General features: G+C 46.4%; 5 non-coding genes across 5 annotated transcripts; 3 read left to right on the top strand and 2 right to left on the bottom strand.

The window, feature by feature from the left end:
• The first annotated feature begins 3,187 nt into the window (after positions 1 to 3,187).
• Positions 3,188 to 3,261, top strand: trnai-aau (transfer RNA isoleucine (anticodon AAU)). Its single transcript has one exon. It is a non-coding gene; the product is annotated as a tRNA-Ile (tRNA).
• A 1,053-nt stretch (positions 3,262 to 4,314) lies between these two features.
• Positions 4,315 to 4,386, top strand: trnap-agg (transfer RNA proline (anticodon AGG)). The gene has a single exon. It is a non-coding gene; the product is annotated as a tRNA-Pro (tRNA).
• Positions 4,387 to 14,201: 9,815 nt separating this feature from the next.
• On the bottom strand, positions 14,202 to 14,274 carry trnav-aac (transfer RNA valine (anticodon AAC)). The gene has a single exon. It is a non-coding gene; the product is annotated as a tRNA-Val (tRNA).
• Positions 14,275 to 17,025: 2,751 nt separating this feature from the next.
• Positions 17,026 to 17,098, bottom strand: trnaq-cug (transfer RNA glutamine (anticodon CUG)). Its single transcript has one exon. It is a non-coding gene; the product is annotated as a tRNA-Gln (tRNA).
• Positions 17,099 to 18,169: 1,071 nt separating this feature from the next.
• trnae-uuc (transfer RNA glutamic acid (anticodon UUC)) lies at positions 18,170 to 18,241 on the top strand. Its single transcript has one exon. It is a non-coding gene; the product is annotated as a tRNA-Glu (tRNA).
• The last annotated feature ends 260 nt before the right edge of the window (positions 18,242 to 18,501 follow it).

The following is an 18,501-nucleotide window of genomic DNA, read 5'->3' as shown; positions in this document are numbered from 1 at the left end:
TTGGTTCTGGTTGTATTTGTTAAGACAAGCCTAGTCATGCTGAATATAGCTTTTGGTTCCTTTTTGACTTGTGGTTTTCCACTTTTATTTCCCATCTTGGGAATAATTTAGTCCCTGTTGTGATGAGCTTCCTAGGGAAAACTAACAACAGGGTTGTTTGTCAGTGAGAGAGTAATGAACTTTTCTTTGAGGTAATTCTCAAGCTTCTACCCCGGTGAGGGCGGAGAATTCTTGCCTCTGCTTCCTCAAAGACTTACTCTTTTTCTCACCCTTTAATATGAAGACCTGTCTAGTGACAAAATCTCCCATTCACACACTCATTCGTACTTTGAAAACGTTTTCACATTCAAACCCCGAAAAGGTCTTTAACTGCGGAGGCTCTCCTTTCCTAGCCTAGCATGACCGTCAACTCCGTCTTTGCACAAAGAACTGCTAACTCGGTCTTACTGCGAGAGACCGCCAACTCCGCCTCATTACAAAGGACCGCCAACTCCGTCTTTTACAAAGGAAAGCCCGTCAAAATGGCTCCTTCCTCTTGCACAAGACTGCCAAGTCCGCCCTATTGCAAAAGACTGCCAAGTCCGCCTTATCACAAAAGACCGCCAGCTCGTCTTCCTACAGAAGACTGCCGAGTCCGTCTCTTTGCTTGCCAGCGAATAGTATACACAAGGCTTTAGCACCGGGTGACAAACCTTATTGACCCGAGGGACGCACTCAGTTCTAGAGGTCAAGAACCCTTCTGGCCTCCCTGCATTGGTTGCCTGTTCGCTTTAGGATTCAATCTGAGATTTTATTGTTTCCTATTCGACCTTTTAGTTTTGGATTAAATTCAATTTGTACCTTCATTTATTGTATTTTATTTTTACCTTTTATTTTACTAGCCTGTCCAGCACTTTAGAAACTCTGTTTATAAAATGTGCTATATCAATAAAGTGGATTGGATTAATGGGCTGCATGTGGCCGCCAGGTCTCAGTTTGCCCACCCCTGCTTTAACACAAAGGGACAACGCCCTTTCACTCACACTCTGATCAAAAATGTCTTACTGTTTGTTGTCTTCTCTTCCGTCGGTATCCCGTCAACCTTCAGCTTCCAGTTGTTGAACTGAGAAGACAGCCCATCAAAGGGTTTTGTCTGCCGTGGCCACGGTCTTTCTGTCTCGTCCGCTCCACAACTGGACTCCTCAGGTGTCTTGGGATCCAGCTCGAAGGACCAAGTAAAGGTCAGGTTCAAAGTCCTGTGACACTTGTAAAAACACTTAAATACAAAAGAGACAGACAACAATATTCAAAGTTTACCCAGTGACATGCCGCTCCACTGTGAGTATGCCATTCATGCTCCTCTCTTTTTATTTTCTTTAGGAGGTCCCTAATACATGGTCGTGCAACTCTAAGGGGGGGGGAAGCAAGCAGTTGCACAAGCTGTACTTGTTGTCTATGTGTGTGTGTGTGTATGTGATAATAATTACTTTTTGTGCATGTGTTCTTATCTTGGCCCATTTTGCATGATGAAACTTCTTCAAGGTTGCTGCTGGCATTCCCAGGTACCTGCAAGATTAGTGGTGTTGGGAGTAGCTGGTCAGCGTCTGGGAATGCTGCTTCAAAAGACTCAAGACTATTGTCTATTGTATGTGGGCGTCACCCCCTCGTGACAGCTCTCTTAGTTTCCTTCTTTCCTTCTGTTCCAGTTTCCATGCCCTTATTTTGGTATCCACTTCCTTTGTCGTTCTCTTCCGTTTTCCTTACCCCTGCTCGTTTCACACACCTGCTTCTAATTTCATTATCCCTATTTAGTTCAGGTGCGTGCTCTTTCAGTTGTGGCCTCATTCTGTCACGGTGTGACACGGTGTTGTCACGCTTGGCGGTGTTGCGTGACAGAATGAAGCCAGGGGTAAGGAAAACGGAAGAGAACGACAAAGGAAGTGGATACCAAAATAAGGGCATGGAAACTGGAACAGAAGGAAAGAAGGAAACTAAGAGAGCTGTCACGAGGGGGTGACGCCCACATCGTGACATATTGTCTATTACACTCAAACGGCAACAATGGAGATTTGGTTATTTTAGACACAAACATATAAAAAATAGTAGGGTGTCTTTTTTTCTTTTACAACTGAATTTTATATGTATGACATGAACTATTACTACTCTTAAATGCTCTAACCATATTTATACTTTTTAAACTGTTTTTTGTAAAACCACGTTACCTTATCTTGAAGGTAACGTGAAGGAAGGCCATCAGAGAAGTAGATAAATGCTACACTAACTGCTCTGAACGCTTCTTCAGTTTGATTAGAGAGACGCTGAAAGTTATAATGCAGAAAATGAATCACTTCGGTATTATGGTTAATGGAAATCAAAGGGATGAACTGGAACAGCAAAACTGGATATAACCTGATCTATAATTTTATACTCCTCTGGGACGCCACGAGGGATACCTATGGCGTCAATGTACGTCGGGTTGGGGGTGTCTAACCAGGGTGAGGTTGACACACCTCGCCTGGTCCTCAGGGCGGCCGGTGGCACGAGGTGAGACCCTACGGAAGTAGCACTATGCACTAGGTGCTCCACATCTACTGACAGTACTGTCATTGGAAGAAGGAAAGAAATAGGGGCACAAACACCAGTCATGTTCTCGGTCAGTAACCTATCACTCACGCCGGGTCCACCGCACCACCACCAGAGGTCAGCCCTGAGTATCGGCCGGAAGAAGGCATCCATCTCTAAGGTAGAATTACACCAAGAGATATTAATGCCGGGTTGTACCAATGGGGAACCTGTGGAAACGGTAATGCACATAAATTTACCTTTCGCCACTGTGCTGCTGAATATGGGCTTACCTTTGACCTCTGTAACCTCGGGGTGCGCTATGGCGAATGGCCGACAATTAGCTAAGGCTGCTTCTGGAGCAGTGGATGTATTCATCAGGGACACTCGGCGGAAATCACAGCGGGAACTATTTGCAATAAGGGGCACACTCCCAGGCACGCTAAACAATCTGTTTTCCTTGTTTTAGCTTGTTCCACCATCAAAAGCCAATTGTTAAACTGCCCCGAAATACCTGTCAAGAGCACAAACAAGGTGTCCACCAGGTACCCACTTATCGCCCTCAGACCCCAGTGTACCGATTGAGTCTGCTTCGGGGTACATAAAATAAAAAAAAAAAACATAAAATATTGCAATGGTGTCCAGTGGCTGGTTAGCTCAGTTGGTCAGAGCGTGGTGCTAATAACGCCAAGGTCACGGGTTCAACCCCCGTACTAGCCACTTCTTTATGTGCTCCAGGAACAACAACTTACCGGCCCCCATAACCGACATCACACCACCCACCCTCGACAAGGCCGGGGAAAGGTAAAGAAAACAACATGTCAAAGCAGAGCGGCAACAAACCTCTTGGTCACCAAGACTCAAGGAGCAGATCAATGGGGGCAGTGGACCCCATTATCCTCTTCAGACCACGAGTGCAGAGAATGTGGACCGTGAAGAAACAACAAAAGCCCCCGTTGACAACAATTAACAGTACACCACCACAAGGAAAACAGCATGGCGGCGACAAAAGCCCAAAACCCCCCAGGCCCCATAACCAACAGCGCACAACCCAGTCAACTGCGAAACACCCCCATCAAGGCTGCCAACCTACCGGGGAAAGGTAAAGAAAACAGCATGGCAAAGCAGAGCAGCGGCAAACCTCTCACCCACCGTGACTGCATGAGGGCAGATGACCCCATTGTCCGAGAACCAAAATTTCGACCACAAGCACAGAGAATGCGGTCTGTTAAGGATGAGTTAGTTGATTTGAGCTGGAAACATTTGATGCAATGGTGTCCTGTGGTTGGTTAGTTCAGTTGGTCAGAGCGTGGTGCTAATAACGCCAAGGTCACGGGTTCAACCCCTGTACTGACCATCCATCTTTATGTGCTCCAGGAACAACAAAAGCCCACGGCGACAACCCACTGGTCTCCATAACCAACATCACCCCACCCACCTGTGAAACACCCTCGACAAGACTGCCGAAAGACCGGGGAAAGGTAAAGAAAACAGCACGTCAAAGCAGAGCGGCAACAAACCTCTTGGTCACCAAGACTGCAAGGAGCAGATCAAAGGTGGCAGTGGACCCTATTATCCTCTACCCAAAATTTTACACCACGAGTGCGGAGAATGCGGACCGTGAAGGAACAAAAAAGCCCTCGTCCACAACACCCCGCCCCTCATAACCCCCCCGGTCCCCATAACCAACAGCGCACAACCCAGTCAACTGCGAAAACACCCGCATCATGGGCGCCAACTGACCGGGGAAAGGTAAGTATTTGCCCAAGCAGGGGCTTGTTGGTCTAGTGGTATGATTCTTGCTTAGGGTGCAAGAGGTCCCGAGTTCAGTTCTCGGACAAGCCCTCCCTCCGTGGTGTAATGTTTAGCACCCCAGACTTTGAATCCAGTGGTCTAAGTTCAAGTCTTGGTGGAACCAAGGGATTGTCCTGTTGCCCTTGTATTTTGAGGGCAAAAAGGAGGCGTTTGCAAGTGGACCTGAGACCCTGTCACTGGTCACCTGAACAGGGACTTGAATCCGGGACACTCAGATCAAAAATCTAACCTTCAGGTGACTGGCTCAACCTTTGCTGATATTTGGCTTAGACCTCATTCGATCTTGGAGGTGTCAATTTCGGGACCTGCCTCTTTCATTCCACTTCTTCTTCCTCCTCCAGTCATCCCCACCCACCGCGGCTGAAGCAGTGGCAATACAGCCTGGACAACAGTGTCAGTGTGAGCCCATAGAGGGTTACCTGAATCCCTCTTTGACAGAGCCCCTCTTGAAATTGATTTTTTTTTTTTTGGTCCGTCCAGCCAATGGGGCAGATAGTATTGTTGATCTAAATGCCCTTACATGCTAAACAGATTTGCTCTGTGTCAGGAAAGGTGTTGGCTACAACTTTCCTGCACCATGAAATTTTATTTGCCGTTATTTGATGTTTTTGTTATGCGCATTTGGAGCGACCGGACCGGAGCAAGAAGAAACACAGAAAAGAAGAAGAGAAGGTGGGGTGGGGTGGGGGGGGGGGGGGGGGGGGGGCAGTAGAGAGAGAGACAAAAACAGCAGCAACAAGAATTCCCATAACAACAACAGTGACAAACAGAACAGTTAAATGTCAATGATGGCTAAGGGTCACTCACAATAGAGATGATATCAGTGAAGTGAAACAGTCCAACTTACCAGCAGCAATAGTAACAATGAAGACATGAACCATGATAGTGAACACAATTACAGCCATACAGTTACAGTAATTAAAATCTCACTGCTTGACATCATTTTTACTGTAATAATAGCATACCAATAGCATATAGACATCAGGGATAAGATGGTAGATTGTGTTGAGAAGCACCCATGTGCTGTGAGTGTCCATATGGAGGTGTGTACTTCTGTGTATATATTCATATATGTGTGCGTAAGCGTGCTTGTGTATGTGAATGCGAGTGTGTGAATGTGTAATTGTCACTGAGAATGACAAAAGGAGAGAGACTGCCTTCTACCACCCAGCAAACCCCGCCCCGCGCAGCCAGGTCAAGCCCCCACCACCAGAGATCCTCCGGCGCCGTGGGTGTGGGCAAAGCCAGGGCCGACTCCCCAAGACCCGCCCCCGAAGCACCTCCCTGAAGAGACCAGCAAGAGGCCATGGAGGAGCAATCCCAACCGGCAACAGGGCGCCAGCAGGCCGGAGGAGAGCTGCACCCCCGAGACCAGCGGGAGACCATACCCCACTAGGGCAGAAGGGCATCGAGGGCCACACACCTGTGGGCACAGGGGCACCCTCGCCAACCGGGAGGGAGCCCATCCACGGCCGGAGGCGCCGCCCCCCACACACCCCCAGGAAGCAGAACCCGGCCCGCCCCAGGTAACCCCAGGCCTGACTACCGAAACAGGACCGCCCCGGCCAGGACAGAAGAGGCCCGGGCACACTGCCCCATGGAGGACCGGGCGGTAGAGACGGAACGCCCTGCGCCAGACCCCTGCAGAGCCCCCCCGTATATCTATATAGCCATATACACACACGCACACCCACACATATATATATAATTATAATAAAACTAATCATTATTTATCTAAGTATTTAAAACAATAAATACATAAAATAATCTCAGACACACGCAAGCACACACTGTGGACGTCCCCGGGTTGGGCGTCCGGGGCATCACAGGGCGGGGGACCCAGGGGTCCCAGACCCACAACCAGGCCCCGAGCCCAGGGAGGTACGGACTGCCAAGGGATAGCACCCCTAGACTCCCCTCGACCACGGCATCGGGGCTACGGCAGTGTGGCAGACAAAGGAGCGGGCGAGGGGAGGAGGCCCGCACATGAGCAAGCAGAGGGGGCGTGCAGGCGAGTGGTAAGGCGCTCCACCGCGCCGGCTGACACCCGCCGGGCAGCGGGCCTGGTTACTACTTGGATGGGAGACCGCCTGGGAATACCAGGTGCTGTAAGCTTAAAAAAAAAAAAACAATCTCGGAAATTAAACAGGGGCGGGCCTGGTTAGTACTTGGATGGGAGACCGCCTGGGAATACCAGGTGCTTTAAGCTTTTTATGGTTTCTGCTCTAGCCTGACAGCAGAGGGCGCTCTTTGACACTTTTTTCTGGAGTCTAGCCTGCATCGCCTTCAAATAGAATCTTTTCAGTTGACCTGGCACCTTACGGCCATACTACCCTGAAAAAAACGGTGAGAGCAGTTGCAGAGTAGATCACAGAGAGATATTTTTTGAGTTATATTCAGTTTTTTCTTTTCTATTGAAAGTGTTTTTTTTTCTTAAAAATTCTCTTTTGTGAATGTCCTCCCCCACCCCCCAAATTTGTGGCTGGTGGGGGGAGGGGCACTTTTTGTTTTAAACAAGGAGCACAAGTCAAGCTGGTAGCCAGGGAGCCATCAGACAAGGCTGCTGCCTATCCTAGGCAATTAGCTGTGGCAGTGGAAGTCGTGGGTGAGGGGGCCATTGCACCACTGGACAAGGGAATTGTTCTAAACTGTGGAACCATGACAGGATGCAGATTTAAAGGAATAAATAGATACAAAGTCACAATGAAGGATATGGAGGGTAAAAAGAAGCTCCTGGATGGTCTAAGAATCCAGAATTGCATGTTAATTGCCTCTGAAGCATGCAGAGATGAACTGACTGTTTCTTTTTTAAGTCACCCGGTATATATTGTTGGAATTTGACCACCTGTTCTTAGGTCAGTGATTCCTGTGGGTGTCGTGTTGGAGGCAAGAGATGACAACGAACTTGTCAGTTATATGGTTTACTCTCAGACCAGTCAGATTACATATTATCCGCTCCGGGCTCATAAGTCTTTCCCTAACACCTGCAGAGACGTAGGCTTTACTTACAGGTCAGAACAAATGAGTACAGCTAACTGTCCCTGCCCAGCTTTTATTATGCTAAGAAATGTTGGTAGATCTCTGGCGCATCACAGTTGGCCCCCCTCCTCTCCTCGTCCGACGTCTTCTCACCAACGCAGGGCGGGCGGGGTGGAGTGGTGGAGCCAGCCGTTATCGACATGCCGTGGCTGCCGACGTCATGCTCTCCCGTTCAATACTGAAGACAGTGAAATAATTAAGAAACTGGAGGACTGGGGAGTGACAGTTGTGTCACCAATAAAGAGGAGAAAGTGGCCAGGAATGGACATTTTGGATGGCACGCGCTTCTGCCGCGTCAAATGAAAGGGTCCGCTCACTCCCCTTCGCAACCGAATTCTCAACACTTGAAGGGGAAGAATATTTCAAGGTGATGCACGATAGGCAGGTCAAGGTGTGCAGGCTGTGTATTCAACCTGGGCACATCCTAAGAGAGTGCCCGGAATTCAAGTGCTTCAGCTGCGGTGCACAGGGCCACTACGCCAGGGAGTGCCGTCAATCAAGCGACCCAGCGGGAGATGAGGAGATGCCGGAAGCCAGAATCCAAGCAGAGGCGGTCAGCATGGAGGAGGAAGAGGGGCAAAGGCCTCAGAACGTCAAGATCACTGCAGCAGCAAGGATGGAAGACGAGGAATAGAGTCCGTGAGGGTTCGTGAGGACGGCGCAAATGAGACAGCAGAGCTGAAGCGCAAAAGGAGCGACGGGAATGAAGAGAGTGTGGAAGAGCTAACAGCAGGACGAGAAGACGAGACAACAGGAGAGGACACGGTCAACGAAAGTAAGAATGACATTGCTGACAAGAGGCATAATCATGGGGAGGAAAGAGGGAGGAGAGTGATTGATGGGTTCAAGGTGATTGAGGGAATTTGGGGAGAGGAAAGGGAGCTGGAAGTGTGTGGGGCAACAACGAGTAAAACTAGAGAGTCTAAAAGATGTATCGAGTGAGGGAGAAAAGGGTAACGGGGAAGAGACGAAGGGAACATTACATCATTCCCAAGTGAGGAGTCGGATAAGGGGCAGGAGGGTTTGACAGTGCAAGAGGAGATCAAGGGGAGAACAGCTGATCGGAAGGAGACAAAGAAACTGATCAGATTAATGTAGAATTAAAAGTGGGGGGTGTCAGACTTTTCTCCTTCTCACATGAAGTCAATGCTGACGCTTTCCTCATTCAATGGGAACGGACTAAGAAATAAAGAGAGACTGCTTTATGCAATGCAAATATGTAAAGAGGACATTGTTTGTCTGCAAGAGACTAACTGGGATGGGGGGGTTATAGATTATATAGAGAAAGAGTGGATTGGGGAAATATTTGTTAATAATGGAGAGAAGAATGCGAGGGGTGTGGCAATATTAGGAAGGGAGTGGTGGATGATGTAAAGGAGTGTGGGAAGGATGGGAAGGGGAGGGTTTTAGGGATTGAGTTTCATTATGGTGGCAAAACATATCAGCTATGGAACATCTATGAGAGGGAAAGGAAGGTTTTTTGGGAGTTTGAAGGAGTTCATGGAAGAGAACTGTGTGATGGTCAGGGATTTCAATGTGTGGTGTGGGAGGTTGGATGTGTGCACAGGGATGAGGTTCAGAGATGACAGTTTAAGAGGGGTTCTACTGCAAAATATGAGAGCAAATGGAATGGTGGATGTATGGCGGGAACGAAACCCAGCAGGGAAGGTGTTCACAAGGAAACAAGTGGTGGGGGGGTGCTCAAACAAAGCAGAATAGATTTGGTTTGGGCAAAAGAAAACATCTTAAACAAGATAGGATCAATCAAATATAAGATGACTGCAATCAGCGATCATGCAATTGTGTGTTTGACTATATCACAAGGGAGGGAGGGGAGGGGAGGCGGGGTGTGGTGTTTGAATGGAAGCCTACTGCACGACACTAAATATAAAAATCAAGTGGAGACATGCATTGCAATATGGATGAATGATAGTATGTATGAGGATAATGTGGGGGAATGGTGGGAAAGGGTCAAAAGAGCAATTAAAATATTGAGCATAAAATATGGCAGAGATAAGAGCAGGAGAGAGAAAGAAAGAGAAAGGAGGCTGAGGGATGAGCTGGACAAGGAGAATGAAAAAATAGACAATGGGGGAAGTGATCTAACGAAATACATAGCCCTAAAATATGAATTAGAGGATATAGAGGAGAGGAAGTGTAGAGGGGCGATGGTGAGAAGTAGAGCAAGATATGTGATTGAGGGAGAAAAATGTAGTGGATATTTTCTGGGCTTGGAAAAAACAAACCAGAAAAGGAGCTTCATAGGGGAGATAGAGGATGGGGACGGGGGGATCATCACAGATGGATTTGGAATAGTGGAGAGGGTAGAGCAGTTTTATAGGGACCTATTTAAAGAGGAAAAGGTCGACAAAAGAGTCATGGAACAGCTTCTAGAAAAGGTGAGGGTCAAGGTCAGCGAAGGAGATAAATTAATAAGTGAAAGAGAAATAGACAGAAGAGAGAGAGATAGAGCAATTAGCGAATTAAAAAGGAATAAAAGTCCAGGTTCGGATGGACTGATAGGAGAATTTTATATTGAGTTTAAAACCATACTAACTCCAGTATTATATAGATTATTCAAGTGGATGGAGGAGACAGGGGAGATACCAAATAGTATAAGAATGGGGGTTATAAGTTTAGTATATAAAAAGGGTGGGAGGGAAAAATTAGAAAACTATAGACCAATTAGTATATTGAATAATGATTATAAAATACTGGCAAAGGTAATCACAAACAGGTTAAAGAGATTCATAGGGAACATTATAGGAAAAACACAATCTTACGGCATACCTGGGAGGGACATCACAGACACAATATGTAGTATTAAGGATGTAATTGATTATATGAAAAAAGGCGGTGGAGGGATTATCATGAGCATAGATTTAAATAAGGCTTTTGACAGGGTGAATCACGAATATTTATTTACATTACTTAAAAGAATAGGGTTTGGAGATAGGCTGGTAGGCTGGATAAAAAGAATGTATAAAAATGCCGTAAGCGTTATAAAAGTTAACGGCGTTCTAACTGGGTCAATAAGATTAGAAAGGTCTGTCAGACATGGCTGCCCGATGTCGGCCTTATTATACTCTCTATCAGCCGAACCGCTGGCATGGCTATTGCAAGGGAACAATAATATTAGAGGGATAAATATACCAGGAGGACAGAGGAGCTTAGTATACCAATATGCAGATGACACAACTATCACAGTAAAAGATGAGGAGAGTGTAGGAGAAGTACTGGAAAGTATAAAAGCCTATGGTAGGGCATCGGGGGCAAAGGTCAACATTGGGAAGTTGGAGATGATGTATATAGGAGTAAGTGAATCAGGGAAGAATGAGATGGGGTTAAAGGTGAAGAAGGACTATATATATGAAGATCTTAGGGATAAATGTGGGGATAGAGGGAGTAGAAGGAAGGGATAGACAGTACGAAGGAATAACAAACAGTATGAAGAATACATTGAAATTTTGGAAAAAGAGAGGACTAAAATTAAAAGGGAAAGTGGTGGTGGTGAATGCACTGCTAATGAGTAAAATGATCTACGCAATGAGAGCGTTGGATGTGCCTGACAGAGTGGTGAAAGAAGTGGAGGGGTTGGTGAATGACTTTTTGTGGGACGGGAAAGGGGCCAGTATAGCACGGGAGGTTTTAGAGAACGAATACAAGGATGGTGGATTAAAACTAGTAAGTCTAGAATGCAAAAAGAAGGCAATGAGGGTGAAGACAATGGTGAACTATTTAGCTGCTAAGAATGATCACGTGTGGAAGGCTTTTCTGAAGGAAGCAATCAGTCAATGTGGGGGGTGCGGAGAGAGTGGTGTATACATGAAAATGAAAAAAGGAATGTTGAATGGAGTGAGTGAGTTTTACAAAGAGGTGTTGAGTGCATGGGGGGAGTTTGTAAAGAACATAAGCTATGAATGTCAAAATCTAAAACAAATATGGGAACAACCTCTCTTCTTAAATCCAAAAATCACAAGCGACGGAAGAATGATGGACAATATGCTGATCAGGAGGGCAGGTATAAGGAAAGTTAGAGATATAGTGTATGAATATGTACCTGGTTTCATGTCAGCACAGGTGATGGTGGATGAAGTGAAATTGAGGGGGGATGACATTGGGGTGGGAGAGGTGGAAAAAGTGATGGGCAAAATCAAAGATGGGATGCCGAGGGAGTGGAGAATGATGATTGAAAGAGGGCATAAGGTGGGGGATGACTGTGAGCTGGAACTCTATGTGGGAGAAGGGAAAAGTAAGAAAAGACTGGAGAATGTAAAAACTAAGATATTGTATGCATATTTTAAAGGAGAGAATGTTAGAAGGCCGGCATCGGAAAGAGTGTGGGAAAAAGCAATAGAAGGAATGGATGTAAAGAAAATATGGGCAAATATGAGAGTGAAATGGAACACCAGTGAATGTGAGCACATGGACTTCATGCTAAGACACAATAGAATATTCAATAATCTAATTATAAGCAAATTTGATGAGAATGTAAGCAAAGAATGTGAAGTATGTGAAAAGAAGGTAGAAACATTTATGCATGAGTTCATAGAATGTGAAGGGTTAATAACATATTTTGACAAAATGAGAAAGCTCATAATGAGTTGTTGGGGGGGTAGATTTGTAAGGGACATGGACTGGAAAGAACTGTGGTTATTTGGTGTAAAAAAAAAACGGTGGGAGAATGTAATGCAAATCTGTTGAACTATACATTGAGCCATGCAAGATATGCTGTTAAAGTACGAAGAAATATGATTCACTATGACAAGACAAATGTGGATGTATGGCAAATTTTTAAAAGTATAATGAAAAAAGACATTTCCATTTTGTATTATTACTTGGAGAAGGGGGAATTCTATCATGCTATTGTCAAAGGGAATACAATGGTGTATATAAATGAAGAAATGGGACTGAAATTCAGAATTGATGTGTAAAGTATGTTGAATGTATGAAAATAATAATAATAATAATAATAAAAAAGCATTCAGTGCTCTCACCGCCGCAGCCCGGTTTCGATTCCCGGTCAGGTAATTGACATTTGGATAGGTTTTTACTGGACATAGGATTTGTCTTGGGCCTCGGTGGAATGGTTGGGGTCACCTTGAAGCGCTACTTGGGAACAATAAATCACGAACTGGGTTTCTTCACTATTACATGACAAGATACTGGATTAGGTTTGGGGGATTTGTCTGACACTGATGGATAGATCCTGGACTCATTTCCAATACCACATCTCTTTTACAAAATACAAAGGATTCCTTGGAGAATGCGGGTATCGATTCGGTGAGAGCACCAAGTCTTAGCCACTAGACAACCAGGGACTGCATCATGGCTGCACTCTGAAAGGCAGAGACTGTGTCGCTTTGACGTACTCCAGCAAAGGAACCAAAATAGTTCTGAGACTGGACCTTCTCTGCCAACATTGCAGCAGCAGGGGAATTACCTCAGATAGTAGAGCGCTTGCTTAGCATGTGAGAGGTAGCAGGATAAATTCCCACATTCTCCAAGGAGTCCTTTGTAATTTGTAAAAGAGGTGTGGGATCGGAAATGAGTCCAAGATCTTTCCCTTCGGCATCAGACAAATACCCCAAACCTCTTCCTGGTTGCGTTCTCTAGACCAGTCTCTTGTCCTGTAGTGAAGAAAACCAGTCTGTGATTTATTGTTCCCAAGTATCTCTTCATGGTGACCTCAACCATTCCACCGAGGCCGAAGACAAATCCTATCTCCAGTCAAAACCTATCCAAATGTCCTGACCGGGAATGGAACCCGGGCCGCGGCGGTGAGAGCACCGAATCCACGCCACCAGACCACCAGGCACTGCTTTAGGTCTGCACTCAGAAAGGCAGAGACTGTGTCGCTTCTCTTTGTGTTGAGGATGAGAGAGGAGGAATCTTCTGGCATTCTGGACTTGACCACAGTAGGAGGATAAAAGAGGTTGGTTTCCTCCTTGATAGATGAGGACAACTCAATGAAGACAAAATGAAGACAAAATCTTCTGGCCTACTGTACTTCTCCTTGCAGAGATGAAGAAGCCCCGGTCCCGAAATGTCCACCTCCAAGATGGACTGAGGTCTTAAACTACCCACATGGACAAGCCAAATATCTTCCGGGAAAAAAAGAGTTCATGGTCAGACAACACAAAGGTTAAGCCGTTCACCCGAAATGGAAACTTTTGATCTGAGTGTCCACGATTCAAGTCCCTGTTCAGGTGACCAGGTCTGAGGTCCACTTGCAAACGCAAACTTTTTGCCCTCAAAATACAAGGGCAAAAGGACAAAAGGCCTTGGTACTTTATGGAAACTACATTTGGAGCCTGGCTTTTAAGTGGAACTGGAAAGACTTGTGGCCTTCGAACCCACGCCTCATTAGAGACTGCAACCTGAATGCAGCGCCTTCGACTGCTCGGCCATCCTGACCGTGCAGGTCTCGCTCCTTCTGTTCCCTTAGAAACGAGGTCAACTGTGGAATTAATCAAACATCAGGATGGCCACATCAATTAAAACAGAAAAAGGTCCGATTAGCTCAGTCGGTAGAGCATGAGACGCTTAAGCTCATATTGGGCGATTCAGCAGTTTTATTGATACATCTGAAAGATATCTTTCCTGTTGAAAATTGTTCAACATGCTGAAAACATTTCATTCCAAATACACAAAAACAAATCTTCTGACCAAAGGCCTGGGGGCTCACTTCGTAGGGCATCAGACTCTGAGTATCAAGAGTTCAAGTCCCTGCAGAGATCAAGCACATGTCCTTGTTCCTATTTGTCACCTTGACTTTTTTTGTAAAAGAAGGACTTGAAAGGCCATCTTTCCACCCAGTTTCGAACTGGGGACCGTTTGCGTGTTAGGCAAATGTGATAACCATTACACTATGGAAACCTGAAGGAAGGGGCTTTTAAGGGGACTGGTGAAGTCACAAAGCAGTTGCCAACCAATGAAACACGACGATGTGTCCAAAGTGGGGGCAGATTGACAATTGTCCAAATGGACAAAGATGTCTCCTTTGTAAGGAAAATTGTTCCAGAAATAATGGGCTTTTCTTCAACAAAACAAGACATCACAATCGCGGCTTGAAAGAAACACCTTAGCCACCCTTGGGGTCACTTTGATATCTCAACTTGTGCCCTTGGACTCAATGGTTTGTAAATAGGCTTGTAACCTCCTCTAACCTTGTCTGGATGGCTGGATGTCTGGCCTTTTGAAGAATGAAGTTAAGGTCCTTTCAGCCAGCCAATAAGCATTTTCAAACTATTTGCCAAGTCACAAAATAAATAGGGATTGTTCTGAAAACCGGGCTTGAACCAGGGACCTTTAGAACTTCAGTCTAACGTTCTCCTAAGTAAGTATTTCAGCTTCTGTGGTGGTGTTCTGCTTTTTCAGTCGTGGGTAAATGTGGGGGCAGGGTGAAGCTGTGTCTGTGCCACGTATGTTGCTGTGTACCTGGTCCAGTGTGTTCTCATCTTGAGTTGGAATGTCCCCATGCTGGTAACGAGTGGGGAATACAGTCCGTTGATGAGGATAAGAGCTACAGAAAATGGGAAGGATTTCACTGGTTGAAGTCTCCAGCTACCATAAAAACGGTCATGGGCCACAAGCCTGTTCTGAATCCCGCTTTGGCCAATCAACACTACATCGACTCAGCTGCATTCCTTGTTAGTATAGTGGCCAGTATCTCCGCCTGTCACATGGAAGAGTGCGCGGTTCGATTCCCAGAAGGGGAGTTCCTATTCTGTATGTCACGTTGAACCTTGAGCAGGGTTGCGGTTGCAACAACCAGTCCGGGAGAACAAGACCTCTATTCAACTTCTTCTACAAGTGCTCAGCTGTGTTGTACAATCTGACAGTCCTTTGCTACCAAATCATTCCAGTCGTGGATAATGGACCTGACCAGGAAAATGACAGCTGTGGGATTTCAACCAGTGGCTCATGAGCGAAAGGAGCCTTAATCTGGTGCTCTAGACCACTCATCCACACAACCCAAAACGGTGCCCTGATCAGGAAAAAACTGTGACCTTGTGAGGTTCGCTGACAACGGAGGACGCTGAAATGGAGCCACACAAAGGAGGGTACCTGCACTGTTTATGTGTCCGTTGACCAGGTTGCAGATGGATTGCCTTTGTTCCTTTTGAAAATCCACATTTTAACACCCCATTTATGAAAGACGTAAAGACCATCAGGAGGTAGACTGGGATTCGATTGGCAGACTTGGAATTGTTTTTATGTGCAGTGACAGCAGTTCACAGATAGCGCTGAAAGATGACCCGAACCGTTCGACCGAGGACCAAGACAAATCCTATCTCCACTCAAAACCTAACCAAATGTCAGTTCCCTGACCGGGAATCAAACAACGGCCGCGGTGGTGAGAGCACCAAGTCCCAGCCACTAGACAACCAGGGACTGCATCATGGCTGCACTCTGAAAGGTAGAGACTTTGTCGCTTTGACGTACTCCAGCAAAGGAACCAAAATAGTTCTAAGACTGGACCTTCTCTGCCAACGCTGTAACAGCAGGGGAATTAGCTCAAATGGTAGAGCGCTCGCTTAGCATGTGAGAGGTAGCGGGATCAATGCCTGCATTCTCCATAAACTCCTTTGTTTTTTGGATGAAATGTTCCCAAGTAGCGAATACTAATCCGGGCCCCAATCCCGATATCTAGGCCAAACACAGCCATAGGTATCACCCTAAACCCAGTCCTAACTGCATTCTCCCCTCTAGCACCTTGTCTTATCTTGTTGTGGGATCAATGCCCACAGTCTCCAAGGAGTTCTTTGCCCTCTGTAGAAGAGATGTTGGGATTGGATCTACCCCTTAGCATCCGACAAATACCCCAAACCAGGGGAATTACCTCAAATGGTAAAGTGCTTGCTGAGCATGCGAGAAGTAGCAGAGTCGATACCCGCATTCTCCAAGGACTCCTTTGTATTTTGTAAAAGAGATGTGGGATCGGAAATGAGTCCAGGATCTATCCCTCAGCGTCAGACAAATACCCCAAACCTAATCTTGGCCGCGTTCTCTAGATTGGTTTCTTATCATGGAATAGTGAAGAAACCCAGTACGTGATTTATTGTTCTCAAGTAGCGCATCAAGGTGACCCCAACCATTCCACCAAGGCCTTGCAGAGATGAAGAGGCCCCGGTCCCGAAATGTCCACCTCCAAGATGGACTGAGGTCTTAAACTACCCGCATGGACAATCCAAATATCTTCTGGACAAAAAGAGTTCATGGTCAGACACGACAAAGGTTGAGCCGGTCACCCGAACATGAAACTTTTGATCTGAGTGTCCGGGATTCAAGTCCCTGTTCAGGTGACCAGGTCTGAGGTCCACTTGCAAACGCCTCCTTTTTGCCCTCAATATACGAGGGCAACAGGACAATCCCTTGCTACTCTATGGAAACTATATGAGGAGCCTGGCTTTTAACTGGAACTGGAAAGACTTGATGCCCCGCACACAAACCAAGTATCTTCTGATCAGCTGATCCTTGACATCAGCTGTCACAGACATTGGCGTCGTTTGGGGACCTCATCCTGATCCACGGTTACCACTGATTTGTAGAGTAAGTCAATAAGTCATCATACTCTTACTGTTAAAGGAAGACACAGTCCAAGCACTCGATTGCTGCAAGGCAAGTAGGTTCCACCAAGACTTGAACTTGGATCACTGGATTCAGAGTCCAGAGTGCTAACCATTGCACCATGGAAGCCTGTGACTGGCACCTTCTGGCGTAACAATGGAGGCTTTGCAAACCAGGACACCAACTTTCCTCTTTGATGAGCACAAAGTATTTTTGGGTACAATCCAGGGGTCTTGTGCTCTCACGGAAATGGCTGTCCTTTTCCAACAGGAGTTGAGATAAAATGTATTCAAATAGACAAACTGCATTGATCACTCAATCAGAATTTCTCAGTTTGCCAATTTCAGACTGCGTGACAAAGACTCAAGTCCAACTCCATCGACAGGGAAGCGGAGGTCCTTCAGACAAGACGGTATTGCCATTTTTTCCTGGCAGACATAACATGAGCAAAGGGATTGTCCTTCGAGCCGGACTTGAACCAGCTACATAAGGATGCCAGCTTGAACCACTTCAGTACGCCGCTCTTCCAACTGAGCTATCGAAGGTCTTGCTGTTCTGAGGCTAGTGAGTACGGCCGAGCGTTCGACGGCGTCTCATTGAGGTTGTGGCTGAGAATGCCACTATTGACAGAATTTGGATTAGATAATCAAGTCTTGTGGTGGAGAGTCTCACGTGGAGAGTCTCAGGTCGAGAGGTGTGACGTTTCTGATCGAATTCAGAGGTCATCAGTTGGTCCTGAAAATGGTCTTGGCACTTTTTTGGTATGAAAACAGCCCTGTTGCATTGGCCGGGAATCGGACGCGGGTCTACCACGTGGATCGATCCTGGACTCATTTCCGATCGTAACATCGCTTTTACAAAAGGCAAAGAACTCCTAGAAGACTGCGGGCATTGATCCCACAGCAAGACAAGACATGGTGATACCTATGGCTGTATTTGGCCTAGATATCGGGATTGGGGCCCGGATTAGTGTTTGGTACTTGGGAACATTTAATCACAAAAAACAAAAGCGATTTTGGAGAATGCGGGCATTGATCCCGCTCCCTCTCACATGCAAAGCGAGCGCTCTACCATTTGAGCTAATTCCCCTGCTGTTGCAGCATTGGCAGAGAAGGTCCAGTCTTATAACTATTTTGGTTCCTTTGCTGGACTACGTCAAAGCGACACAGACTCTGCCTTTCTGAGTGCAAGCCTAACGCAGTCCCTGGTGGTCTAGTGGCTAGGATTCAGCGCTTTCACCGCTGCGGCCCGGGTTCGATTCCCGGTCAGGGAATTGACATTTGGCTAGGTTTTGACTGGAGATAGAGTCGCCAGATCGTCAACCTCCCACCTGGAGGCGAACTCGTCGCCCACAGTACCGAGGCCATGTCGGCGAAGACGGCAGTACATGGCACAGACACATCTTCACTCTTCCCCCACTTTAGGCCCCGACTGAAAAAGCAGAACCCCCCCATCGCAGCTAAAATAGCCCACTTGGGAGAGCGTTGGACTGGAGTTCTAAAGGTCCTCACAATAAACCTCACTCCTCCTGAT

Source organism: Doryrhamphus excisus, unplaced genomic scaffold (genome assembly GCF_030265055.1).
Source record: "Doryrhamphus excisus isolate RoL2022-K1 unplaced genomic scaffold, RoL_Dexc_1.0 HiC_scaffold_26, whole genome shotgun sequence".
Taxonomy (NCBI): Eukaryota; Metazoa; Chordata; class Actinopteri; order Syngnathiformes; family Syngnathidae; genus Doryrhamphus; species Doryrhamphus excisus.
The sequence above is the reverse complement of the archived record's forward strand: the minus strand, read 5'-3'. Positions and strand labels throughout refer to the sequence as shown.